The sequence below is a fragment of the Takifugu rubripes genome, chromosome 21, assembly GCF_901000725.2.
Source record: "Takifugu rubripes chromosome 21, fTakRub1.2, whole genome shotgun sequence".
Taxonomy (NCBI): domain Eukaryota; kingdom Metazoa; phylum Chordata; class Actinopteri; order Tetraodontiformes; family Tetraodontidae; genus Takifugu; species Takifugu rubripes.
In genome coordinates this window covers 18,176,386-18,203,916 of record NC_042305.1, presented here as the reverse complement: position 1 = coordinate 18,203,916, position 27,531 = coordinate 18,176,386, and the positions used below count along the sequence as shown (strand labels likewise).

The following is a 27,531-nucleotide window of genomic DNA, read 5'->3' as shown; positions in this document are numbered from 1 at the left end:
CTTGGCGTGACTTCAAGGGGCGACGGAATCATGTGATGAACTAAAATGGAATGATTGGATATGTCACTTTACTTAAGTGGTCGAGAAGACATGTAAGGTTTATCACTGTTTCCCATTTCATAAAGGATCTGAAAGTTAAACCATCAGCCACTGAGACACACGTGGGCACTGAGATGAAAATAACTGATTTGGTCATGCCTGGATGGTTAGAAATTAAAAATAAATATATTAATCAAGTGCTACTTGCAAGAGTCATCCACTCTCTCATTAAAGCTTGTAAAGTGCTGCTAATCAAGGAGTCGTCCTTTTCTCGCTCTTTGCTATAGCGCAGTGGTTTCCTCAGATAGTGTTACTGAATTTAAATCATTTCTATTTGGATTTATGTAGCCGAGTTTGAATCGTTGCATTGAAAAGCTGGATTTGAATAGTTTAATTTCAAATTGAATTTATTATTTTGGAACTATGAACCATCAGTCCTCAACATTTCATTTCAGTTTACTGCGACAGACATCCAGGTCGTTAAGGAATCAATCAGCCAATCAGCAACCTTTTCAGGCTTTAGAGCAGGTATAAAGTCAATATTACAGGGGGAAAAGTCCAAATTTTACAAATTCAAATTCAGTTTCTGGTGGCACCTAATTCAGCAGGAGTAGAGTTAGACTTGGGTATTGGGGTATTCCAACTGGATTGCCCGTCTCATATACTCCTACAGGCGCGCACGTTGAAAACACTGTGAGTGATTTATATTCTAAATGCCTGATGGTAGCAGGGCTGGCGTGTATTTTTCTATACAACCGGCCTGTCCTTCAAGACAAATGTCAAAGCGGACTTACAGAAGGAACAGTGTGGGATAACACATTAGCCATGGCACCAGTGTTAATCCACGCTTCAAAAGAGCCAGATGGGGAGGTTTAGGTTTCAGTCCAAATATTGTTCTTGGAATGAGGTGTGTGCTCGCTTTCACGTCGGGGCGCTCCTGATCCACGTCCATGTCCCGCTCTGTGTTTCTCACATGCAGGCTTCAGCACTCTTTCCTTCTCGCCGTGCTTTATCAGATCCAGTCACAGGGGGCCTCTTATGAAATCAAGAGTACTCCTCAGGATTGAGCTCCAGTCGACCGGTCCGGCCTGTCCAGCTAAGGTGGGTTAAACCCTCGCCTGCAATTTATCAAACTTATCAGATTGAGAGTGCTGATTTTGAAATCAGCGCTCTAAAATAGTTGTGACTGATGGCGCTCCCTGATGAAACCGATGGTCGAAATGACCTGAGTGGTGTTCCTAAATCAGCAGTCTTGCCCAGAGACGCTTGATAAACAGCGCCTGAGTTTCTGTCTGGGCTGTGGGGCAGAAAGGTATGTGCTTGGTGGTGATTGTGCACCGCGGCCTCCCCTCATTCTCCGAGGCCCGAACACACACAGAGCGACCTTGTGTGGAGCGGAGGGCTGGGCGGACACGCCGAAGGCAGCTCACGCCATGCGGCTGGGGCAACAAAGATATGATCCTTCTACGCTCTCGCTACCATCCACAACAGCCTTCTGCATTATTGTCCTTTACTTATGACAGTTTGAGTCCGGCGTGCGTGCGTTGGGATTCACATTCATTAGCCCCGAGCAGAAACATGCTCCAGGCTGCCGTAACTCCTCATGAATCTATTCTGAGCTGCGTAAACCTGTCAGTGAGTTCCTTCCAATAGTGGCCTTTATTTTATGCTGGTGATTTAATTAAAAAAAACAACAGAACTGGAGCGAGAAAATGAAACGGTGACACACAGCCTCCCAAATATGCACCTACAGGCACCTTTAAAGTGCTTCCACAGAAGCATTCTGACCAAGCACGAATGCTAAACACAGCACGTTAGACTGATGAGACTTCCAGTTTCATTAGAACAGGACGTTCTCCTCGATGGATTGGACTCTCCATCTCCCTCTCTTTCTGCTGCAGGTACTTGTGGTCGGCCGTGCCGCCCAGACTGCCGAACGACTGTTTTTCTTGACCCGGCCTCACTCATTTAAAGTCATAAACAGTCAGGGTCTAGTCCTCTGCCCCCCCAACTTAATCCCACCACAGCATCATTAAAAGCAAATCAGAGCTCAAATGTCATCTTGACATACCTCCTACCGGCAAAGAAAGCCGTGGAGCACGACCTCTCGAGGAAACGGACGTATCCTCAGTTGCAACCTCTCCAATAACGACATTTGCTGAGGTTCCACCCAAGGTCTCGCTCAACAAACCTGATATCTGACACCATATTTTCACGTTTCCGTATTGGGCCCTCAATAATTAATATAATTTCCTGCAGATTAATTGTGTAATCACATATAGGCTGACATGGTTAAGTGTTCTGAATAGCCTATCGACAACTTGAACAGGTTTCCTACGCACATGGAGTTGCCGTGTTTAGTGGACGGTCCTCCGGTTGGATAGGCACCGTGTTGTATCAAACATTCATTTCTTACTGAATTTCAGTTTGATTACAGTCTTTAGTTAGCAATTGACACGCACAATTAACGAGCACAACTAGTCAGAAAACACACTACAAGCGGGCAATAAGTAAAAAACTCAACATATCCTTTGGTCTGCGTAGAGCATGTGGTCTCTTTCTGTGTAGTTTGGATCTGTGGGAGGGGCACGCCACAGCCAGAGGGCCCACAGATGACGCAACCCCCGCCCCCATGCAAACCATGAACCAGGCTTAATGCATGAAAATAAAGTAAAACTGATCCATACTTCAAATCCTCATTTTGGAAATTAAAATGTGAAAATATGACTATTTTCTTCTGTATTTGGCAGCTTCTCAGCAAGAACGGCCTCCAGCCATCTAGATTTCATACACCTCAAATTCCCTGAATCCCCCGCTTATTTATAGGGTGGCAATCATTAGATTAACTTCTACTAGCATCGATTAACCATTCCCCACCTCTTACCCCCAAAAGATCACAGGATTCCAGTCAGTGAGCTCACCTCGACCAGCAGAACGCGCGGGCCCTGACCGGTGCACAGGTAGTCGTGGTGACAGACGTGCTCACAAAATAAATAGATTAGTTCATTATGTCTGCCCAGAAACATGTAAACAATACCGCCCGATCAATACCAAACACATTTCAGCGAGTATTTATCATCAAGGGAGCGCCACTCTTTCTCGCCACTCCCCAAGTGGTGGGCTTCCTCGTTGGGATGTTTTCTGGTAAAACGCTGAATCTATAGTCCACTCCCCTTACCTGAAAATCTCCATGTTAGCAATGTGGCTGATTTAAGAGGGGCTGTATAAAAGGTTCATTTGGGGTGTGCCTTTTGGTGCCCTTATCTCCATTCTGACATCAGGTGTAAGACTCTGACTGGCAAGTGCCCCCGCAACACCCCCACAACCTGGAAGCAGTCGCAGAGGTTATTACAATTTAAGCTTGTTGATACGTTCCTTCAGCTGAATGTATCATTTAGAAGGAGAAATGGCTCACAGTCTGCACGCCAGCAGCTTAGGGAAACTTTGCTCTTGGATGGAGACGCATGATGTTTATCAGAAATTCAGGAAAATAATACATTTCCTTCATGCTGGGGTAATTTAGAAAAAAAAAGGCGTGGGTGTATGATTTTAGTCATACTGAGCTTATAAATGAGCTTATAATTATCGAATTATAGGTATAAACCTTTGCACCTGGTACTTTGACATATGGCAAATGCTATCGCTGCGACTTAATCTCCTGCAGTGGATCATTTATTTATGACTCAGATTACGCTCGCGCTGGGTTTGAAAGAGATAAGAGCATTTGCTACACAAGTGATCTATTTATTTATTGCATCGGTGATAACACAACTCATCAAATGGCTGATGTACGCTTTCTGTTAAAAATGAACAATCTGGCCGTTTTAAGGTATGTTTTAAATGGGTTTAAAGAATTTAAAGAGACACAGTGAAAGACTGCTGAACATGATTATCTTCAAAATCCACTCTACCATGTGTGAGTGCTGACAAAGATTTTGTGTGTGTGTGTGTGTGTGTGTGTGTGTGTGTGCGCGCACATACGTGCTTGATTTGGGGGCGTCGCTGGTGGCTCAAAGGCTAAATTTACCCTGGAGTGATGGGAACAGGTGAGCGCAGCTGGGGCGGCGTGGTGGCAGCGGCGGTGCTTTGGGGGTGGGGGTGTCGGAGTGAAGCAGACCCCAAAACAGGTTCCAGTTCAGACAGACATCGGGCGGCGAGCGCACAACCCAAATCAGGGGTTTCTATTCAAAGCCAGCTGGTCTGGCTTTATCGCACGCAGGATATTCATTTTAAGACGTTTGTCAGTATTTTTAGATTCTTTTTTTCAGCCTTTTTTTTTTCTAACTTATTATGTTTGTAATTTCTGAGCCGTTTTATTGAGTCGGGCCTTGAGCTGGTGCTACAGGGCGTCCCTTCCTGGTGAAGCAGAGAAAAGGCACGGGTGAGTTTTTAGTGCACCTTCTTACCTCCCCTCTCACCCTCGTGGATCTCATTATGTCAGCAGAAAAGATCCTTGCTGGGTGTTTTTTTAAAAACCAAAAGCCCTTGCAGTGTGGGTCATGACATGTTTAACAGATTAAGCAGTAATTTTTGATTATTTGAGCCGCTCAATTTAAACCGATATTTGTTTTCATATGCTCTTGCCTAATTGTTACATTACAGCCCTGCAGGATTTATGAATGATGCCTTTGTCATGTAGCCACACAGAAATTACTATTCTAATAGGGAGAAGGCCAAAAGATACACTTAATCGGTGTTTACTTTAAGTTCTTAACAAAGCAGAAATAAACCGACGAGTCTCCTCGAGGAGGAGTGCAGCCACAGCTGTTGTCAATCACTTTTATGGAGCTTTTGCAGCAGCGGAATGTCCACGTTTCACTGCTCCAAAGCAAGACAAATGGTCTAAATCACAAAAGTCAAGTTTTGTTTGGTGTATTTTCCTCTGATTCCAAGTCTCCACAGTTCCCTTTGGTTACCGGGGAAGCAGGTTCACCGTAATTCTCTGAACAGTCGGTCATCAGTGAGAGAAAAGAGTGTGGCCTTTCCATGCTGTTCCCCTCAGAAATGACTCTAATTACTAAAGTGCTGAAAGCAACATATAACTTCATGGATCACAACATTAAAGTGGAATTTCATACAAAGGCTCCATGTCAGTGCCAAGAACTGCAGATGGATGGATGGATGGATGGATGGATGGATGGATGGATGGATGGATGGATGGATGGATGGATGGATGGATGGATGGATGGATGGATGGATGGATGGATGGATGGATGGATGGATGGATGGATGGATGGATGGATGGAAGCAGCATTGTCCCCACACCCGTGCCTTGGAAAACCAGATGGGAGTTCTATCTTAGAGAAATTCACAGCTTTATGCTTTAATCATGTAAACTGTAACTTGCTGTAACAGTTGAGCAGGAAATTAAAGAGGAGATAAAAAATTCCCCTCAACATTAACCCGAACAAGAAACTTTGACCCAGTTAACAGAAGCCAGCCTCCCCCCTTTTTAGCTTTTCTGCCCCTGAATTCCGCGGCTTTGATGGTCAGCGGAGTTGAGGAAGCGCGTTGTTTTTATTCTCTGCAGGATGGCGTGCGCTACTAAACAGCTAGCTCTCTGGCTCTGGTGCCCCCCCCAGACACACACACACACACACACACATTCCGCTGCGTGTTTCCACAGGTGTTGCTGTGAAAGCGTCGTGATAAAGATTCAGCGGCGAAGCGATTTTCCGGCGCTGTAGTTAGTTTCCATGGTTATTTGACTGGCTAAAATGACCCTTCAGCTCCTGTGTTGCTTTAGATAACATCAAGAACATGCGTCATATTTTTAAAACCTAAGTGAGGGACCTACATTAAGGTAGCGGCATGAAGTGTTCTGAATTGTCCTGAAAGTTTCTTTGTTCCTGCGTAAAGCCTTTCATTATGGGCACTTTTCCTCTTTTCCTTTTTCATTCTCTGCTGATGACTTTATCATTTAATTCCGGAACATTTCCAGCAGCGGTCCAGCCTCCCATTTGATAACTCACTTTCCATCTTTCCCCCTGAGCACCGCTGGGGCCAGAAAACAGTGTGGCGCTCTGCGTCACTACCCAGCGCCCGTGCGCCAGGCCTGCCTAAATCTACAAAACATGAGTGCTGGCGCGAGGCAGCTTCTTTGATCTGCTGCTAATCTCAGTTGCCTTCCTCCCCTCTGATCGAGTCTGAATAAGAATGAGTCGGGGTGATCCTGGAGGCACAAAGAGCTTTAGACGCCGCCGCTCGTCTGCCGAGCTTCACCGTGGATCACGGGCCCACGCCGATGTTAGTCGGTCCTCGTTAGCACGCCTCAGAACCGGGAATCCCTCATTTAGCCGCATATTCTATATTTCGCTGCAGGTCCTTTTCTTCGCAGGGAGTTGCCACCAGCTGCTTGTTGAGAGCGTGGTAGAAGCTGCACAGGCACGCTGAGCGATCTTTAAATGTCGAGGGCGGTGACTTGGGTCGCCAGCTGCAAGAACGACCAGTAAAACTTTTCCTAAGAAGACTGGCAAGAGTGGCTTTTGAGATAAAGCTGTTAAATGACAATTTACACCTCATGAACTGGAATAATAATGGAAAGAGTCTACGACTCTTAGTGGTGAGATTTTCCACCCGCGCCTCCCAATGTTGAAACGTCTGTCCTCTAAAGTTGTACGTTGGGGGGGGGCGTCCTGATGCCTTTATTTTCTCTGTAGCAATGCTGCAGTTTACTGGGGTGAGCTTGGCCACATCCTCTCCACCTTTAACCTTTAATTCCAGTCTGATCTGTCAGGCAGGAAGTTGAACTAAAATGGCCGAGTCCAGATGTCAGGGCCTTTGATAGCTGTGTATTTCTGTCAGACAATCATAAAATAAGGAGATTTCTGTCATTCTTTCCTAATTGGTGTCCCATTGCTTTCCATTCATCTATTTACTGGGAACCACCACTCACCACTGGAGTCGACCAGCAGGCACCGGGCGAGGGGCAGCAATTCACCCTGGACACAGTTCAGGCCATTCCAGGGGCATTTGGTGTTATTTTTTTTATTATTAGAGCTACTCAACATATTTAACTGATTCAGAAAGTGAAAAGTCTGGCCAAATACTTCAGTCCAACACTCTCAGCCCACCTCAGGAGTGATACCAGAACTTTATTAGTTAATATCAGTTCCTCCTGTCCCTGTATCTTCAAAAAGATTTGCATGCCACGACAGATATTTCACTGATTCTGAAGTTTTTATTTGACTGTAACTGCTCATTTAGGGACAGCTGTGCTTGTCTTATTTCCTTTGGACTTGTACGATAAAAGTAAAGTCAACATGTTCGAGGAGTCTTGGAAATGATCTGTAGCAGGTGGGCGGTGTCAGAGGAGTTAAAATTCACCGCCAGGCTGTGATTTTCACTGTCAGTGCAGCTCCAGATTTGTAGTAAAACAAATATACAGCGTAGACTGTTAGCATAAATGAAGTTGGATGACATGTCTTCAGCTCCCCCCACTGAAACATATAGAATCTCCTAACTGTGATGTCATCCCTGTGTCCTGGTTAATACACCTGTCCGTTTAAAGACAAATGGCGTCGCCATGAACTCGCCACTATTCAATCACCACACTTTCTGTGTCAGATTACAACCGACGTTGTTATTTCCCACCAGTCACATACTAGTCACACACTCATGCCCGCTTGCCCCCAAAATTGCTCCAGACGCAGGTTTAACACCGCAGGAAACACCGGCGGGTGCCCCTTGGACAGAAAAATAACACTGGCATCTCTTCTTTATGGGCACAATTAGAGAAAGGGCAGCGAGAACAATGGACTAACTGTGTTCATGCTGGAGCACTTCATAGGGAATTATGTTCCAGCCGTTCACAAAGGAGGAAGAATCATTAGCAGAAAGCGAGTTCCCCCCCCCCCCCCCCCCCCCCCCCTCACACGAAGCAATCTACTGGAGACAAAGAGAACTTTGAGCTTCTGGTGTACAGTCAGAAAAGTCTGGCAATTACGGCACGGCAGATGACACGGGCAGACAGAAGTGCCAGTGTGAGGGCCAAAAAGAGAACGAGGAACTCTTAACTAAGAAATCTCATGTGAAAGATAATGTTTGTTTGATTCCTTTAATTGAATTAAGCTGGTCACAGCTCGTTGAAAAGGTTTCGGCGCCCCCCTACAGGACGTACCTTTCCTTACACAGCAGCACCTGAACGCATCGCCATGTTTATTACATGAAACAGGTGATGGGCGCTTTGAAAAAATGGATCTCATATCATATTTTCTAAATTTTTTAATGAATCTATTAACACTGATTCAACTTCAATAGCTGCCCCTTCTGTTGACACCCCCAAATCTGGAGGATGGCGCTGCGTCTCGGCCAGCCGGTGCAGCTACAGGACCGAGGGCTTTCCCTGTGATGTAACTGGAGCATCAGGCAGAACAAAAGCGGCGCTTGTTGTTCAGCGTGTGCCTCATCCATAATGCATAAAAGGTGTACAGACAGAAAACTGTTGGTTAAACACGACACATGCAAATGGGCCACGTTGCCGTTTAGCGCCGCACAGCGAGGGGTCATTACACGGCCGCTGCGGTTTCAGAGCCGGTTGGCGCTTCAACGTGCATCCTGATGTGATCGCAACGGGCGCGAGCTGTCAGGTGATGTCGAGTGATTGACTCTGATCACATCCCGCTGTCTTCTGCGCGTCAACATTTATAGAGTAGAGCCTATTGCCATCTGTACAGCTACAACAAGCATGGGGCTCTCGAGTTTGCCATTCGTTCCCTTTTATTTTCCCAAGGACTAATGGACACAATAAAGATACTATAGGGTGTTTACTGTATACATATGGGGAGGTGGGGAGATCAGCACGCAGGCCGGAACAACGTTCCGGTGGCACTTTCCCAAATAGAGAACTAACAGAACGGCTTAGCTTTTTAAAAAGGTGTGGGTGATTTGGAAGTTTCTCCTCAACTCCTCTCCTCAAATCAGTGGAATCAGATTGTTTAGGGTTCACAGCTGCGTTGGGCAGCCCGACAGGCACGACGATGATGCTAACCTCGCCTCCTCACAGAGGACGCCAGCTCTGGCGCTCAGCGAGGTCCAGAGAACAGTCGCCAGTTTCCTGCCACGAGATGTGGTTCACCTCTGAATCGATCACATGTCAAATCTGTTTTTTATGTGTGTGTGTGTGTGTGTGTGTGTGTGTGTGTGTGCGCGCGTGTTCACACCTGTATTTACAGCTTTCATTTGCAATTAAAACAGTCACATCTTAATTTCGGGTGCGAACACAACCTCCGAGGCCCTTTCCATCATACTGTCACTTTAGTCTTTAGTGTCTGTTTGGATTTGTTCCTCCAATGAAGTTTGAGGGCGAGCAAATGTAAGAAATAAGAAATTTGAAGTGAGCTGGAGACAATTAATGGTGCAGTGGCAAAAGAAAAAAACCCCGCCAAAATGAAAGTATCACCGTGGAGCAAAGCAGTCGGTCATGAACTCTTTTGCGTTTCGGTTTCTGGTTTTGCTTTTTCCGAGGGTGTAAACGACTGGTTTAATATGAGATTTACGAGGTGTACAAGTTCACGTTTCTTCGTTGCTTTTAACGTATAGAGTAACAAGTTAAAAGTTACGAAATGGAATCATAACATTTGGTCTTTGACGGTTATTTCCATGGCGACATATTTACATAAAACACACTTTGGCAAAAGCAATTATCTGGAGGCGCTAGCACACGTGACTCCCGCTGGATCGAGAGCGTAGCCCTCTTTAGCTGTACCATCCAAACTGAAAGGTGAATGTTGCTCTGATAAGACCAAAGCTCATCTGAGTGAACAAATACATACTTGCCCTCCACCCTGGATTTCTCTGTTTTATATATTTGTAATGTGGGGGCATTGATTTCACATAATTAAAAGGGATTTCCTCACCTTTGCTCCTTTAATTATCCAGTACAGTGACACAGTCTCTGTGACTGTGATTACTGAGAATATTGCCCTCTGAGTTTCTTTCGGAACTTTATTAATAAGAGTCTCTGGTTCTTGTGTAATATATCATGCTGAATGAGTTACACAAAGACTTGGCGGAGGTGGGGGTGGGGGTGGGCGATGGCGCGGCGTCTCTCTCTCTCTTCTGCAAAATGGGAAATGACTTTCAATTTAAGAAACCCAGGTGTTTAGGCTGATGAACACCTGCAGCAATACAGTTAAGGTGAACAAAGACGGCGCGCAAGGTAGCACAGTTTTTCATTTTTGTGTAATTCTGCGTGCGCATGTGCGTGTGTGTGTGTGTGTGTGTGTGTGTCTGTGTGTGTGTGTGTGTGTGTGTGCGTGTACAAGAAAGAGATAAAGAGAGAAAAAGGTACAATCCATATGTCCCCAGCTGTCTATGTGCTAAATTGGCCTGCAGGTCTTTCTGTAGCTCCTGTGAAGAGCTTTATTTTCACATCATGCAGCATCAATCAAGTGTCAAAACAACAAATGTCTCTCAAATTCATTAGGGAGCGGCTTGTGGGGAGAACGACTTCAAGTAGTAAATACCAAATAAAGATGGAAGCATCCTCCGACATATCTGACGTGCAACAAATGTGCCCGCTATTGCTTCTGCTGCTAGCTGGCTAATTCTCAGGAGCAGCGAGGCAGAGTGCTTGACAACATCATCTACAGTGACAGGCAGATTGTGTTTCCACGTGAACAGATTGTGCAGGGCCTGGCTTGTTCCTGTTTGCCCTGGAAATGTGTTTGTGTTTATCTTCTGCTTGAGACGGGCATTTCTTTTCCTTCTCACAGTTATACCAAAAAAAATAAATAAAAAAAAGCGTGAGAGATCCTGGACGTGTGCACGTCGTGCACGCCATGAAATCAGCACCAGGAGAGGCTTCCGAGAAAGATCAATATCAGCAAACCGGCCTTATGTGTCGCTCTTAAGTCGCTGCTCCCCCTTTTTATTCCTCATGCTGCTAATGCCAAAGCGGAAAACGACCTGATTGTCTTAGCAAACGGTTTCGATGTTTATCTGCCATCCAGTGTCACATTCACCTGCACCTCCATCCACGTGAGGGCCTACTTGATGTAATGATCTTCCTGTGGCGGACAGTAAGTGCCCGCCATGACCTGTCCGATCGGGCTTTAAACCCCCCTGAAAGAAGCTTTGAAGTCACCCGAAGCGTTTCACTGTCCAAACGTGATCACCCCCAAATCATCCTGTGAGATAGTAAATAAAATCTAGTCCAGATGTTCCTAAAATGTCTTCAATCCTGACCAACGTGTCTGTCCGTTGGGCTTGACATCTATAAGTGAAAAGGCCCACCAAAGCCCCCAAGGGGTCATTTATGCACTGCAGTGAGCACATGCAGACTATCTGAACCCCCCCCCCCCATGTATCTGCATGCGCTCCCGAGGCTCATGGATGCAGATAGAACATCGGAGAACCACTGGAACGAGCCGTCACCGAGAGTTCGTGCAAACCCCGGCGAACGGGGACGAGGACTATTTGAGGGGCTTCGATGTCAGTCGGCCAAGTACAGCGAAAAACGTCTAAAACATACTCAGTTGGGTCTTAAAAAGTCACCAAACGGACAAAACGGTGCCCTCTGGTATGGATGTATGACTCTACAGGTACAAACATAGGAATGATAGCTGCTATGGTCGTACTGGACGTCACCGGGGCATGAATGAGGGTTTAACCTAAAGGAGCAGCATCGACAAACACAAAGGCTTTGGATAGTGGGGAAGTGTGGATGATAACAAATGGCGCGGCATGGCTTCACAGCCTCGCTATTTGCATAGCTAAACGCACCAGCTGTCGTAAGAAGGACTGAGGAAAAACCCAACGCTTGAGCTCGGCGGCGCCGAGCTGGTTTCAGCCGTGCACGGATTCTGCCACAGGCGCACACTTTGGAATCTCAAGAGCCAAATACCCAGGTCTTCCCTGCTTTGCATTTAACGTATGAGCCCAGAATGAGGCTGTTAATGTGCCTGCACTGTAAGTTTATCCCGGCAGACAAATCAGACGGTCATTTATGAATATGCATCAGCCAGCGTTTTCCCCGATTAATGATTTTTCACCATTCAAATATATTCACCTCCCCCCATCTTCTACTTCTTCCTTCCTGTGGCCATTAAATAAACACACACACACAGACACACACAATACCGATACAGCTCCTCGGTCAGTATGAGCAAAGTGCACGTAAACCATTAGCATTTCACAAGCAGGTTCCCGCCGGCCTTTACGTCTTACTCTGCTGCTTCTCCTCACAGGTGCCCACCAACGACCTCAAACATCACGAATCCTGAGAAGACCTCAACGGCAGCACATAAAGCTCGTGGACGAGCGGAGCAGGACAGAACAAGAGGGAGCTCCAAAGGTGAGACTTTCGGGAGTCCATGGCTAGGCTAGTGACTCGTCTGCTGACGTCATCCACAGTTCTGAAAGTGTGAAATCCGCATCCTTCATTGATGTGATGCCACATGAGCTTTGCCGTGTTGCGTTCAGGACGACCAACAAACAGCACCTTATTGATCATCGCGGTGGTCTGAGGGCCGAGAGGAAATGCTATTAAAGATTAAAGGGTCAGGTGATGTGAAGGTGGTATCCCGAGTCATCAGACACCGGCGGCTTGGGTTACAGGCGGTAACGTCGGGGCCGATTAGGCTGCCTGATTTATTTATTAACTGATTTTATGTCCCGCCATTTTCCACGCTGACTGACTGCACAGGCTTACGCTTCACAGGTGAACTTCAAAGGGAGGGAAAGATGAGGGTGGCGCCCAGGTGTCCATTTACACTTCACGGATTTGGCGGTGACATCCGCGTCCTCCTAAGCTGAGCCGTGCTTGTCAGCCTTGGCTGTTTGTCTGCATTTGGACCAGTGACTTTAATGGGTTAGAAGTGAGGCTTTAGCTGTCTTTGGAGTGAGTAGAGACTAAAACCCGGAGCGTCCCGAAATGAACAGACATCCCAAAGCCGTAAACCGAGATTTATCTTTTTTCCTGATGATGGATTAATGAAAACATGGAAAATGGAACCTGATGGAGCAGAACGGGCTTCATTCAAGACAACTATTAAAAGCTTTTAAAATGATAGCAGCCATATAATGTGAGCATAAAAGAGTTGCGGCATTACAAGGCCTATCTGGCTTACATCTCTGTAGGAACAGCCTCGCGCTGCCTGTCTGGGTCTTATCTGAAGTGGCAAACTTGCTGTTGTAATTATCTTCACACTAATAAAGTGGATGTTTTGAAATCATTTGGCTGGATGGATAAAGGCTCGGTAATTCCCACATGCTTACTGTCTGTGTCAGGGCTTATCTGGAGGAGATAGCGGGATCCTGGAGAATGATTGGCGGTGTGCGGGAGGTGGAAAGTTTGGAGTGTGGAGGCAGTATTCGCTTTGCGTCTGTGGAAATCTGTGGAGGGCTGAATGATGGTGTTGTATGTGGTGTTAATTGCAACGTTTTTTCCTTTTTTTTAAAAACAAAAAACAAAAAAACATGCTGCTGATTGAAAAACAACCCCAAAAAAATTCCTTAAAGTTAGAAATCATCTATTCTCACACTTTTTATAGAGAAAATTGGCTCTAAAATGAATGCGTGAAGCTTAAAAACCCCAGCCAAAACTGTATAGGTCCGCACAGACGCATCAACTTTGTTTATACTCGACTCTCCAAAGGTTCATTAGTTAAAGCCCACCGCAGGCTCCTTCTGTGGTCCTCTCTGGGCACTTAATTGCGCGTCCACTCTATAGGGGCTGGAGCGATAATAAAGCATTAAGAGCCGTGCCTCTTTCATTAAAGTAGAGTTGGAAATGTGAGCCCGCCCCCTTTCAGGAGTCCAAAAAAGAGGAGAGCGAGAGGGAGAGACAGGAGGAAATCGATTATTTCTCCTCGCTTTAGGAGAGGAGAGGGCTTAGGAAGAGACTCGGTTCGGACGGCGAGGAGATAGAAAAGCAGCCTCACAGCAGCATCGACGTCCGGCAGCGAGCAAAGACACATCGCTCCAACACCGCCAAGTCCCCCTTTCGCGCTCACCGGCAGCGCGCACACGAACCAGGCGGTGCGTCCTCGCTGTCCGATTAGAGAGAGAGAGAGAGAGAGAGAGAGAGAGAGAGGGCGAGTGAGAGAGGGAGAGAGAGAGAGAGAGTTTCTCTGATTATAGACACTCCTCGTACTGTTAGGTTACTTTTTCCCCTCCCGGCGACGTCCTTTGCGAAGTGGCGCTCCTGGATTTTAAGTGCGTCTTGGCCAAGTCCCTCACCATCCAGCTCCAACCGTACTGTCAGTCGGCCGGACCCAAAAGCCGGCGGACCTCTTCCCGTGTCACACTTCACCCGGACCAGATTCCACGCGTAATAAAGTAAGTACCGCGCTTTCTTCACACTTGACACTTTCCATCACTTGAGGTTTATTTCTAACCTCCCAGGTGGGGAACTTGTCGCGGTGTTTTGACGCGCGTCGCGTCCTCGGCACGGCTGACCGGGAAATGACCGCGCGTATTGATCCGCTGTGACCCCGATGGACTGACGGCGGTGACAGCAGCGTTTCGTGCTGCTCAGGCAGGCACCACATAGCGGCCCGGGGTCTCTCTGGGGTGTGCGGGTCGCCTTTTAGGCTGCGTTTCAGTGGTGTCGACCTTGTGCCGATTCCTCGCGTCCACATGCTGGCGCAAAGCTCCAAAGCCTGAGTGAGTGAACAGGCTGCCCTTCTTAACCCGAGTCACTTCGCTCCGCACTTCAGCGCTATGGGATGCCAAAGGAAAACGTCACTCTACTTAATTAAAATTGAGTGTTCAAGACGCTCCATGCTGAACATTAATAAGAGGATTTCATAAAAGTCATCAGCAATATTAGCTGAATGTGATAAAAAAATTAAAAAAAAACTTTAGATGAAGAAAATGTAAGAAATTTTGTGCGTTGAAAAGAAAATGTGCTTCAATAAAGCAGCAGAAAGTTTATATAACGTAATTCAAAAAATGGCCCAACTTTTATCCCTCAGTTGTTTAAGCAAACTACATAAAAGTATTCTATAAGTGTTATATAGGATGGTTATTCAGGTAGTAAAACAATAAATAATGTAAATCACATGCCAACATGAATAAGATGAATTATTTTCTGTTTGTTAAGGTGCAGACAGAGACGCCTAAACAGGCTTTGACCAGGTTTGATACATCCCTATAAAAATAATATTAGATGCCATTATTATTTTTTATTTCTGTGGCTCGTTTGAACCTGTTGCCGTGACAATAATGACGAGATAATTAACCCGTGGCAGCTTCTAAAGGGCGAAAGGGGGGGAAAAACTCCTTTAAAGGAGGGCAAAATAAGCAGGCAGTTATGAATTTTTTAATGACTCCAGTGAGTTTAATATCATTTTAAATTGATTGGGTAACTGTTCCCTGTGTGTATAAACCGAACCATATAAAACATTACACCGGACCCTCTTCTTATGAACATCTTATATGTACATCTTTGGATCAGGGCACATTTTTTAAATAACTTTATAATACGTTGTCACACATCACTTTTCTTATTATTTTTTGAGTGTTGTAGAAAAGTAACAACATGTAAGTGTTGAACGTTTGTCTGTCTAAGTGTTATCAGCCTCATTCGTGTCTGGAAAAACATCTGCACACACTCGTGAACTGCATCACTGCTTTTTCCTCTTCAGCAAGGCAGTAAAGTGTGTGTTTAAAATCTACGCAACGTTATTGCAGTTTAACAGCATGTAATGTCCCCTTGAATTTTTATACCGCTTCATGCCATTTTTCTTTTTGTAGACATCATAAAATGTTTGGATGGATCTGTAAAACCATAAAATCTCCGGTCTATTGTCAATGAAGTTGTTCTGTGTGGCCTGTTGCTCTCTTGGGATTTAGCGTTAGGTTAATCGGCTCAGAGGAAGGTGAGCGCTCGCATGTGGACCCACGATTACACACTGAGGACTCTGTCAGCCAAGCTCTGTAATCTCAGAGACCCAGTGTGTGTGCGCGCGTGGACACACACGCACGCACGCACACATACACACGCACACACACACGCACTCGCGCACACGCGGAAAAAGCTCTCCCCTCTCTGTCACACACGCTCACACACTGACACCCACACTATTTGGGCTGCGCTGCTTTTGTCTCTCTTATTCTCTTAAGACGTTCTCCTCTCCACAAATCAGTCGGGATTTTGCGGGCTGATTCACAAAAACCAACAGTGACAACACACTCTTACCCTTCTCACAGAGAGGGATTAGAAGGTCACGTGTCCCTGTGATTGGCCGGGGCCTTGAGCCGATTGTCAGGGGGCACCGAGGGCTCAGTGAAGCTTTAGTTAAGTGAAGGAAAGCCCGGCCAGGCTTCTCTTCTGTGTTTTGAAAGTTCTCAGACAGTGTCAGCGTCCCACAGATCATCTCTGATGTCTTTAATGTGAAAGGTTGTCAACCGCATTTTGAGTCACTTTTCAAAATTCCCTGGTGGTAAAAAAGAAAACTCTCAATAGGAACCACAGAAGTACGCCCGTGTAAGCACGGATAATCATTAAATTAAGTTATTAGATAATGATTTAATGGCTTCTTTTGCTTTTCCTTTTTTTAAAAAAATAATATTTTCAGTAATGATTTGAAGGACATCTGTAAAACACTCATTTGCAGCTTGGCAAGATCTGCTGCTGGATATTGAAGTCCTGAAATTGGACTTCATGGCCTTTGGCTCAAGTAGGGAATGTAATATAAGAGCCAATTGTGGAGAATCATATTTACCTCAGCATATAATATCTTAAGCCGTCAGGAGACACATGCTGTATAAATAACGGAGTGTGCTGTGGTTTCTGTTCTTACAAATCAACGCTATAAACGCTCCAAACATGGGAAAATTGAGACTAAACCCTGCTCCTTTTTCTGGTCTAAGTGATGCAAAAATATTAAAAGGTTTTGCTTAGGATATAGATTTTTTTTGTCTCTCTGACGCACATAAAGTAAATAAAAATATTTGACTCATAATGACTCTAGCCAGGTGTTCTTTTTCAGCTTTACATTTAAGGACCTTTTTTTTTAATTTCCAAATTCAAATTTAAGAGGGGCTCAACCTAACTGTGCTTATTTACTCATTTTGGAACAATTTTGTTTCCATTGTCTCAGCTCTTCTGCCTTCTGAAGCTGTTTACCCAAACGCTGCCTTGCCTCGGAGCCCCGTCTGAATATCTCCACGAGGGCTGCAATTACCCCTCAAACTTAAGAAAAATAATCCTGAGTAAATAACACAGTCCTTGAATGGTTCATGGCGGAGAGAATGCATACATTTGAATATGTCCTGCTTTTTGCATAATGATGCAAAGTCTTCCTCTGTCTTCTGTCGAGTAATTAGCAGTGACGTTCAGCAACTTTCTGTGTGTGCTGTAAGTGGATGGGGGTGTCTGGGGTTTGTTCACTGGGGTGTTAAAGATCACAGAGGAATATATCCGCCTTTGATGTTTAATTGTATTGTAAAACACACTTTAGAATATTCCTGCATAAAATAGACTTCTGGCTGTGCTGTGCTTTGTGCTCGCTGCTTTGTGTGTTTGTCTGTCAGTTTGCGCTGTGTGCCGGGGAGATGCGAGCGCGTGTGCCTGCGCTCAGCTTTGTGCCTCGTGTCTGTCTTTCTGCACGTCGGAATGTTTGTGCTTCTCCCTTTTTTGTGTTTTTTGGTTGTTGTTTTTTTGTTGTTTTTTTTCCTTTTTCGGGGCGGGGTGGCGCTGTTGTGATGTTGCTGCTGGTGTGTATTCACATATAAATGCGCGCGTTTCCTTTTCTTCTCGCGCTGAGGAGGGTCGGATTTGAGGTGTCGGATGATGGAGAAGTCTGGAAAACAGTGTCAGTGCTTCCTGCGCCAGAGAGGCAGAAAGGCAGAAGCCATCTAGAGTGAGGCGCATCTAGGCCAGGCGACAAAAAGTTTAGCCTCTGATCAAGTATTATTTATTAAAAGCACGACAAAGCTTTTGTGATGTCATGCTTAGCACGCTGAGCTAGATGAACAGGATGTCCTGCTTTCTTCTTCCTGCTTCCTGTTTCCTGCCCGGGCCTGTGAGGCATTATGGCAGCAGCTGCCTGCTGGGTGGTCCGCGCTTCAGCACCGCTGACCACACAGTCACATCGTCAGCTGCAGCCCACCTAAAGAGACACTCAGAACACCTCACCAAACTTGAGGCCTGCTCCCTGAAATATTTGGACAGGAGGAGAGTCCTGGGAGGCGGAGAATGCTGTGGGGAGTGCAGCGATCAGACGACTTTGAGTGATAAGACAAAGAGAAACATTTAAAATGGCCCAGGAGCTGGACTTTACTGTGTAAACATCGCATCGACGAGATTAAACTGAATGCCCGAAAAGTCAGAACTGCGCTTTTTCCTTTTTAATGTCAAGCGGACTGCATGTTTATGTGCTCGGAAACACGCAGCACCAGGTTTTCAGGCTGGTTGGAAAGAGGACTGTTTGCTAATGTGTATAAATCTAGCGCCAGCGAGCACATTTCCTCATAAAGTCCAATGTGAGACCTGTGAACGATGAGGGGCCAAGTCGCCCTCTAATATATTTTCAGAGAGAACGCCCCCCTCATCATCTCGCTTTAGTGTGGCACACATTTGGACTACACCCAGTGGCATAAAGAAAGAGGTGTGGAGACGGCGAGAAGAAAAAAAAAACTAGAAATGTTTTCCAGTGGATGTAATTTATCTTTGTCATGACGGCAACATAGCCGAGTCATTCTGCAGCGCGGGTCCGGGGAGAGAGACGCACAGTGGCAGCTCTGTGCCGCGGCCTCACATAAGCTCACATCCATCTGAAACCTCTGCCCTCAATCGGCTGCCACAATCTACGCCGCCGCCGCCACTCCGCTGCTATCTTGGATAATTTTTTTTAAGTGTATCTGGAATCCACAGTGGATTTCACCCAGTCAGGGTTCCGTGGGATAAAACAGTCACGTAAAATTGCCAATAATAGGTGGCGTCGTTGATAAATGTATCCTCTTTTTTCTGCTCCGAGCGAGAACATAACAGTCTTAAATATGACGTTTATTTTCCTCAGTGCGGCGTCTCAGATATGAGGGCAAAGTCTCGAACATCAGGGCGCTCGCTGCTCAACTCTGCAGGGAGCGGGCTGTTGAAAATGCTGTTAACACTGTCTAAGTCGAGAAGCTGCTTTATGAGAATCGGCGCGCGTCGCTCCTCCTCTGCAGAGCGCTCAGAGGGCTGAACCAGGCACAAAGTCCGCACTGGCGCCCCTTTCCCACTGTCACCTGTGTCATTCCCACACCGACGGCGAAACAGATAAACGAAGAAGTCCTGAGGCGTTGCTGATTAAAAAGTAAATTTAGACAAAAAAGGGGTGTTGATGATACATGGAGGCAGAAGGAAAGTCATGTGATGAAGATGGGCGAAGTAACACCCCTCCGAACACACATGCTCCCTGTTCTTCTCACTTTGTCAGTTTTTTTTCTTCTTCTTCTTCTTTAGTCCCGGTTCCTTCTGCCCCCGTGATGTATGGCTTTTTCCTACAGTGGCTCTTTCAAAGTGCAGCTCGTGATGTCATTAATTTTATTCATACTTTATGGATGCTCTGTCTGGGAAAAAAAAAAAAAAAGTCAAGGAGATGATGTGAGGAGAGAGCGAAGAAGAGAAAGAGAGCAGCCAAGGAGGGGGGGGGGGTGTTGCGGAAGAAGATTTTCAGTGCAGTTGCATGTATAATGAATGAGGGGGCACTTTGTTTGAAACTCCAGCCCGCCGCTTCACTTCAAGGTTTGCTGGGCAGAGTGGGGGCCCTGTGATGGCGCACCGGCCATCCTTTTTATCCTGCCAATAGATGCTTTCACCTGGCACTGTGGTTCGACCCAGCGGAAAAACAAATAACCTTGTGTGTGTGCAGCAGAGAGAGCGGGAGGGCGAGCGAGAGGGTGGGGAGGGAGCGAGAGCACTGACAATGAAACAAGAGGTTAGGTGGGAAGGGTGAGGAGAGGGTGAGGGAGGAAAGAGGTGAGTTTGTACAACAACGGCAGCGCAATGACGCCCAGACGAGCTGAGGAGAATACTGGCACCCAGCCCACACTTCCTAAATAGTGCTCTCTACAGAAATAGCACAGCCTTGATATTGACTTTTGGCTGCTGTGTGCATGTGCGCGTTTGAGCACGGCTTCATTGTCTGGTGAGGAGATTTTCCACTTTGTTGCTCTCACTTCTTAATTTCTGTGCGTGGATATTCCCCCCTCCCTCCCATCTGTGTGGTGTGATCAAAGTGCGCTAGTAAAGAAAAGTCAGGCGGCGTTGTTATTTCAGGGTATAAATGGCCTCGGTCTTATTTTTGGACTTGTGGTTTTATAAATAGCCGAGGAAGTGTGGGGGATACCTGGCGCTGCTGCACAGTCCCGGCGCCTCCATGTCACATCCATCCCACTCCGGCCTGCGACGGTGCAGCCCAAATATGCTGGGGGGGGCTAAATAGGGTTTTGAATTGAGGATATGGGAGAGAGTCCATGTTGGGAGTCAAACGCCAACAGCCTCAGAGTCCAGCATGAGCGGCGTGGCCCGCTGACACCGTCAGAGTGTGGAAATTACAGATTCTCTTCACAAACTCGACGCAGCGTGCGAGGCTTCCAGACGGGTGTCAGTGCAGCGCTTCAAAAGGAGAACTGTGTTTTTTTAGACACTTAGCCCGTGAGTGTAAGGTCACAGGGTGGTTTTCTCTCCTATCCGCCATGTGTACGCCGAGGTGTCTTGTTAATTTCATTTCTGTGTTGCAGGCATATGCCATGCGAATGGCGCCGCGAGTGTTAATTTTCTCTCTTTGCTCACATTCTGCTCTCACTTCTTGATGGGACTCCGTGTTTTTTTGAGAGCGCCGAGAGTTTTGGATCCGCAGAGCCCCCCGAAAACCGAACGTGCGAACACAAATCGATAATGGCGCTCAACACGAGAGCAGAATTGCCTGTTATTTTCCAACATGTGTCGGGTGATACGCCTTCACAGATTTGATCCACGTTCAAGCTCGTTTTCATTCGGAATTCCAGGTTATTTGTTTGATTATTTGGGTTTTGGGATAACACCTTTTATTACCTTAGGTGTTTGTAAAAAATAAAAATATCTGTGACTTAACAGATTCAAGGATTTTTATTTTTTGCAAATAGAAAGCTGCATTGAAATACATCTGTTAAATCATTCCCCGTCATCCCGGGGACCCTGTGATTGTACGGAGGAAGACAGAAAGATTTTTGTCTCCTTAGACGATGAAGAGGATCGTTTTTGTCCCCAAGTGTTTTGTTTTTTTTTCTCTATGAATTGTGCTGCATGCTATTAATGTGCTTTTGACAGCTTAATTTGATGAGCTTGTTAAAAAAAAAAAGCTGCAGATTGTTCTCATAGAAAGCATTTTCCTCCTCTCCCTCCCGTGTTCTTCAAAATGCTGCCGCGCAGCCCGTCGATGACCCAGTTCTGAGAGATGGTCGAAAATAAGGAAGAGCAGAGCGAAGTCCTCAGGGAGAAGGAAGCAGAGAAGGCAAGAGGGTAGCAGGAGAGCGAGAGAGAACTATATAATGTGCTGGGATACTCTAAGTGTGGGAAGTTGACTCACATGCTTTTCTTCTCTCCTCCTCCTCCTCCTCCTCCTCTTCTAAGCAGCCTACCTTCTTGGTCTCCTCTTCCCTGTAGCCTAATCGGAAAAGAAACGCTGGGAACGATAGCGGGGATTAGCTTCCACCGCTCCCCTCGGTTAAGTACACGTGTAATGAGTTGTTTATTTGGGATAATGCACAGTAGACGCGGCAGAAGCTCACAGACGCCTCCCTCCCCCCTCCGGATCAGCAGGAGCACAGCAGAGATATGTGCGTTGAGTAAACGTGCGTGACGCGCTCGCACGCATCCCGCAGCCTGTGCGGTGCTGACGTGCTCAGGTATGTATGTGCACATGCGTACATTCACACGCGCAGCGGTCCAACAAACGCGCCCGCCCGCACAAATTCCCACACGCAGCTGCGATGCAGGTCACACAGGGAGACGGAGAGGGGAGTTCGGAGTTTTAAGAGTTGGTTTTGAGTGTGTTTGTGTGTGTTGGTGGTGGTGGTGGGTGGGTGGGGGGGGGCTTTCTCAGGCCTTCATTAGGTCATGAGTCCAGGGGATTTTTCTCAGGGTGAAGAGAAGGGGAAGGAATTGAATGATATGAGAAAAAGGGAAAGGAGAGGAGGAAAAACCCATGTGCCCACCAGTCGGTGTGCTTGTGTGTCTGGGCGTGCACGCATGAAGTGGAAAAAGCTGTTGCCTCTGAGGGGGGGTAGGGGGGGGTTGCTCTGCTATCGCTGGTCCGGGCGGTGGGGTGGCGGTGGGGGAGTAGAAGGGGGCAGTCGAGGTTATGTGAACGGTGCAGCTGTGAACGCAGCACAGAGATTTGAGCGGTGATGATGGTGGCGACGGCGGCGGCGGGGGGGGGCTCCAGGCAGTCAGGTCTTCCAGTCAAGCACAGAGGAGGACAGAAGAGAAGGAGCCTTGTGAACCAAAGGCGGTGGCCCATCTGACCCCCCCACCCCCCACCCCCTCACATTCGTGCACTCCTCCATTCTCACTCTTTAGTTTCCAAATAGGAAAATATAAATAAATAAATAACAGCTGATGCTCGATGGCTCGGATAAGAGAGGAGGAAAGAGAAACAGTCATGATTTATATATAGTCATGCTTCTTGGCCATCTGTGCCTCCATCTTCTGTTTTTCTCCACCGCTGTGAGTGAAAATAGGTTTCATTTAATAATGATGGCGTTTGTTTTCCAATAACTGCGTTTGGAATACAGAGATGTTTGCTGCCTGTTTGTTCGGGGAGTGGGGGGGTGGTGGTGGTGGTGGAGGGGGGGGGGGATTTCCCCACGACTTGACGCTCAATTCTAAAATCACCCACATTTGTTTCAAGCTTCCTCTCCGCCTCTCTTAGTTTGCTCGCTAAAAGACTCGGAGCCCACGTAGCCGAGGACGCCGCGGCAGACGGCGACGACCCAAGCTCGCTTGTCAGCCCGTGTGATCAGTCGCTGTACGGAGACGAGGCAGAGGTGGCGGAGAGACGGCACAACACAGAATGGCAGCGGCGCGCTCTACTAATGCATTCAGCCTGCCACCGTATCCAACAACAAGGAGGAAGGGAAAAAAAATCACACAATTCACTTCACAAGATGTTCCTACAACAGCTCCAGCAACACCAGGCGCATATGTGCACACGCGGGCGCGTGCACGTTTTTAAATAACCGCACACGGCACGTTGAAAAGCAACCACAAAAAGAAAAAGAGAAAAAAAAAAAACGGAACGCAAAGACCTGAAAATGTGAGTATTTGCCCGAGACCTTCTTGTCTTGAAGAAAGAACAACGAAAAATGAAAATGCGCCTTTTGTTTTAATGAAAACGGGGCAGAAAAAACTTGCCGGGCCTTCAAAAAAGAAATAGTGGCAGATTAGCGTGACCGTAAATGTCGTTATACGCATAAATGTGGGCTAAAAATAGCGCTTGGTCAAAGGACAGTAATGCTTTGGCGAGTGGGGTCATCAGCGTGCGATATAGTGCCCCCCCCCCCACTTTAACCACAGCCTGAGCGCAGCGGCACCCTGCCAAAGCTTGTAGCTTCACAGCAGTAATTTAATATTTGTTTGTCTCTATTATTTCATCCCCTCCCTCTCTTCTCTCTCCTTCTCTGGCTTCTGGAGGTTAAGTAACTGGAAGCTTGATCAGATTACTGGGTCTGAGGTCTCTTTCAAACCTCTCTTTGCCGTCTTGATTTTCTGCAGCTGTGCAGACTCTTTAATCATACGCTATCTTTTTCACTCGCCCTCCCCTCCCCTCCACCCTTCTCCTCGCGGTCCCTCCTCCCCTAACATATGTTAATTGGCTGCTTTCTGTGACAAATTACGAATGCTCGCTTTGATGAGGTCGAGTCGGGATGGTGCTGGGAGTGGAATACAGTGGAACTGCCAGAACCTCGCTGCCCCCCCCTCCCTTGTCCGTAACCACTCCAAAAAGAAACGCGGCACCCAGCCGATGACTAATGAAAGGCTTGGGCTGGGTCTGGCCCGGCCCGGGCCATGGTGGGGGCCACTCCCCTTAACAGAGGCCGATCTGTAGGTGCCGTGTGCCACAACGCACTCGGCGATCTGTGCAACCTTTCACCTCGTGTACCCCACCACCGGCTCTCCCCTGGGACCTGTAAAGGCAGCAGTTCTGAGGTCCAAATGATTCATTTCAGAGGTCGGAAAAGTTTTCGCTGCAGATTGCATTTTGATTTTATTAGCTTTCTTTATGGTCGAAGGCACCCAAATTTGACATGAACTATAGATGGAACGTGTGCTACAAGTTAACATTGTTAACGTTGTGCGTGTGCGGTGAAGGGAAAGTGCCTGGAAAAACTAAACCAGCCTTTCTTAAACAAACACGAACGGTGGAACAACCCTTAATGATGCACGGCGTCAACAGGGACACAACATGCAACCAGCAATCAGCTCAAACCAGGTCGCGGCGCTGACCCTGACGTCGTCCTCGTGGAGTTTTTATTCGTCTTTTCAAATGTCCTTCTGATCCTTTTGCCCACTCTTTCCTTGTCTGTCTGTCTGTCTGTCTGTCTGTCTGTCTGTCTGTCTGTCACCATCCCTGTCTCTCCCTACACTCCGATCTAGGTTACTCGGTTTCCTAGCAGAGCACAGGGACCAGAGGAAAAAAAAAAAAAACCCAGAAGGTCGAATCTATGAAGGACATCCTTGTTGAAGTGTGCAACCTTCTACTTCTCAGCAAATTACCCGCACGCTGTGCGAAGACTCAAAAGCCGTGCTGTGGTTCTGGCTCGGGCACAGCAGGTCTGGGACCGGGGCATTAGTGTTACAGTCGTAACGACAGACAGGCTCGCTGGTTCCTGAAACCTTTTTATAAAGCAGCTTTTGGTGCAGGACTGTGTTCACGGCGAGGTGAGCAGCGTGTTTCATTTCCTATAGGGGGACGAGATCATCGGGGCTTCATTTAGGCTCACGTAACATAAAAGTATCGATTGAAGCGAAATTTGCTGATGCGGCGGGACACGGCACAATTGTAAATTCCACAACTCCCTTGTAGATCTGCCGCACTGCACACATGGGGAAGTTCGCAACAAACAGCCATAAAAGGGAAACGGCTAATGAGCCATGAGCAAACCTATGAAACTCTGTGGGCAAGGAAATGCACGCACTCACGCACAGTGACAAAATCAAAAGGAAGCGCGGCGGCATGTCGTGGTTGCGTGAGGGTTAGCCACGTTAGCATTAGCCCGCGGGCCTTAATTGAGGCCAGGAGGGAGCGTTTAATAATTGCTGTCAGAAGATCAAATTTAATTCTCCTCTCTTCACAGCCACCACTGCTGTAGGGTAGGGTGAAACAAATTGTCATCAGAGATTTCTAAATGAACAAAGCTTTTAATTAGGCTGATTAGAATGCTGTGGCAATGAGAGAGAGAGAGAGGAAGAGGTGTGTGGGGTAGTGATGAAATCATCAGCAGTTTGTCTTAGCTAGGATTTTTGGTTTTTCTGAAGGCGGGTGTTGATATTACGCGTGGAGGGTGGGGAGGAGGCAAGGGAACGGGAGTTTGGGAACGATACTGCAAGGAAGTTCGCTTGCACACGGCCCTCGCGGCAACAAGCCTTTGGCCTTGGTTTCAAACCTCTGACGCACACACACACACACACACATCTCCCCCAGTGGAGAACTTTGCTAACATCCCGAGACATTGTCATACGCGGCAGGGAACATAATTAGGTGAATATGTCAGCGCCTTGTGCTCTTAGTGACATGACTCCCGGCTCTTCCTGTGGGGGCTGGAATGTGCTTGTTGAAGGGTTCACACTGCAATCAAACAGCGCCATTCATTATGATGCAGCTTTTGTTTACATCGTTTATAATCATGAGTCAAGAAATAAGTTTTCCGCGCACCCAGACGAGCACCTTTCTGCCGCCGTGCCGTCGGTGTCAGCCGCCGGTTACACCTGGGACCCGCAGCGCACGGGGCGACGTGTCAGCTGAGGAGGTGGCTTGCACTGGAAAACATGACCTGTGGCGCGGCTTTGTAGTTGACTGGGGAGACAGACAGACGCAGCACGACTGGTGGGGAGGAAGAAGTGAAAGAAAGTGCAGCGGTCTTGATAAAGTGAAACTTTAGGTGGGGTTATTTACATTTCAACATCGGAGGCGTCTATCACCGCCCAATTGGCAGCGCCTGCACATGCAACAGCGGCTAGGCATCGGATCCCGCCTCTTCCCGTTTCTCCTCCATGGACTGGGCCATTTTGTAATATCTTGACTTCACTCTTTAGCGCGTCCATTGCCACTTCTTAGACTCGTGCCATGGAAAGACTGAATGCAATAAATGGTGATTCATTCCAGCCTTTCCGGCCTCTAAATTGTGGCTCCGCTATGCTTCTGCTTTTTCTTTTCTTGTTCTCTTTTTCCTGAGCCTTTCTTTTTTTTGCCTATGTGTGTGGCAAGTTTGCTGTTGTGGTGCTTTTATTTGTTTAGCACTCATGGCTGCGAGCCACTGTCACAACACAAAGCTGCCAACAATTGACCGGGAATGTCTTTTTAACCACCCCGGCCACTCTTCCTCCCCTGCCCCCCCTGTCTGTTTGGCTTTGCCTCACTTTCGTGTGTGTCCTCTCGCCATTGGCCTGGCAGCTGTGCCTTTCACAGCCTTTGGCCTTCAGTCAAAGAGCAGGGTTGACGCATTGTGTCAAGTCATTTTGTCCTTGGGGAAGTCAGCGACGGGCCATGGAAAGATGGCTCTCACCTGTCTCCACACGCGCTCTGATGGATGGTTACCTGTCTCCGTGGCGGCTCTGGTGGCCCAAGGCCCCCGTGCACTGGTGCTGAGTGAGATGTGCAGCTGCCCAAACGAACAGCGATGGGATGTTCTCTTCTTTATCTCCACCCAAATGCAATGCATTGCACCCAAGTGTTCCTAGACAATAAAAGGCACGATTGTCAGAAATATACCTCCTCATTTCTCATTTTATTTGAAGTCAAAGACCAAATACGTACATGGTTGCTAAAAATAACACAGACTAAATTATTTGTCTTGGATTAATTTGTTATATGTTGCTAAAAAAGCAGAAAAGCAACGTATGTTCAGGCATTAAATAGCAGTAATTTGGAGGGGAATTAGGTCAGATATGTTTCATTATATGATTAGGTTATATTAATCTACCATTAAGTACCGTGTTCAAATTTATGTCAAAATAAACAAAATACTGACTGGTAAATATATAAAAATTCAAGTCTACCAACTGGAAAAGATTAAAGATGACTTGATTGTTGTTTGTTAAATGTCTCATTTTCAAAGATCCTAAGTAAACTACCGATGAAAGTTAAGTAAACTACGGCCAGCTTTGCAAGGACCTTGACTTGAGGCCTGAAGTGTTCTGCTGCTGCTGTGGGTGATTAGTTGTGAAATCTTAAATTATTCTCTGTGAACATTTATGGAAGGAAGCACCTTTAGCACCTATGATTGTCTGAGCCTGCTGAAGTCACATCCTTCCGCTGAGCTGTCTGTCTGTCTTTGTGTTTCCTGCCTCTCTGTCCA

At 46.9% G+C, this 27,531-nt stretch overlaps 1 protein-coding gene across 13 annotated transcripts in view; it reads left to right on the top strand.

The window, feature by feature from the left end:
- Positions 1 to 27,531, top strand: part of mef2cb (myocyte enhancer factor 2cb) — a 105,713-nt gene that overhangs the window by 4,794 nt on the left and 73,388 nt on the right. For 5 of the 13 annotated variants that reach the window (XM_029830355.1, XM_029830359.1, XM_029830357.1 and 2 more), the window contains exon 1: positions 13,813 to 14,319. The gene's annotated coding sequence lies outside the window, so the exon portion shown is untranslated. Of the gene's footprint in view, positions 1 to 4,152; positions 4,421 to 12,227; positions 12,335 to 13,806; positions 14,320 to 27,531 lie in introns of those variants that run through there. The other 8 variants (XM_029830361.1, XM_029830360.1, XM_011615833.2 and 5 more) reach the window with 7 other exon arrangements.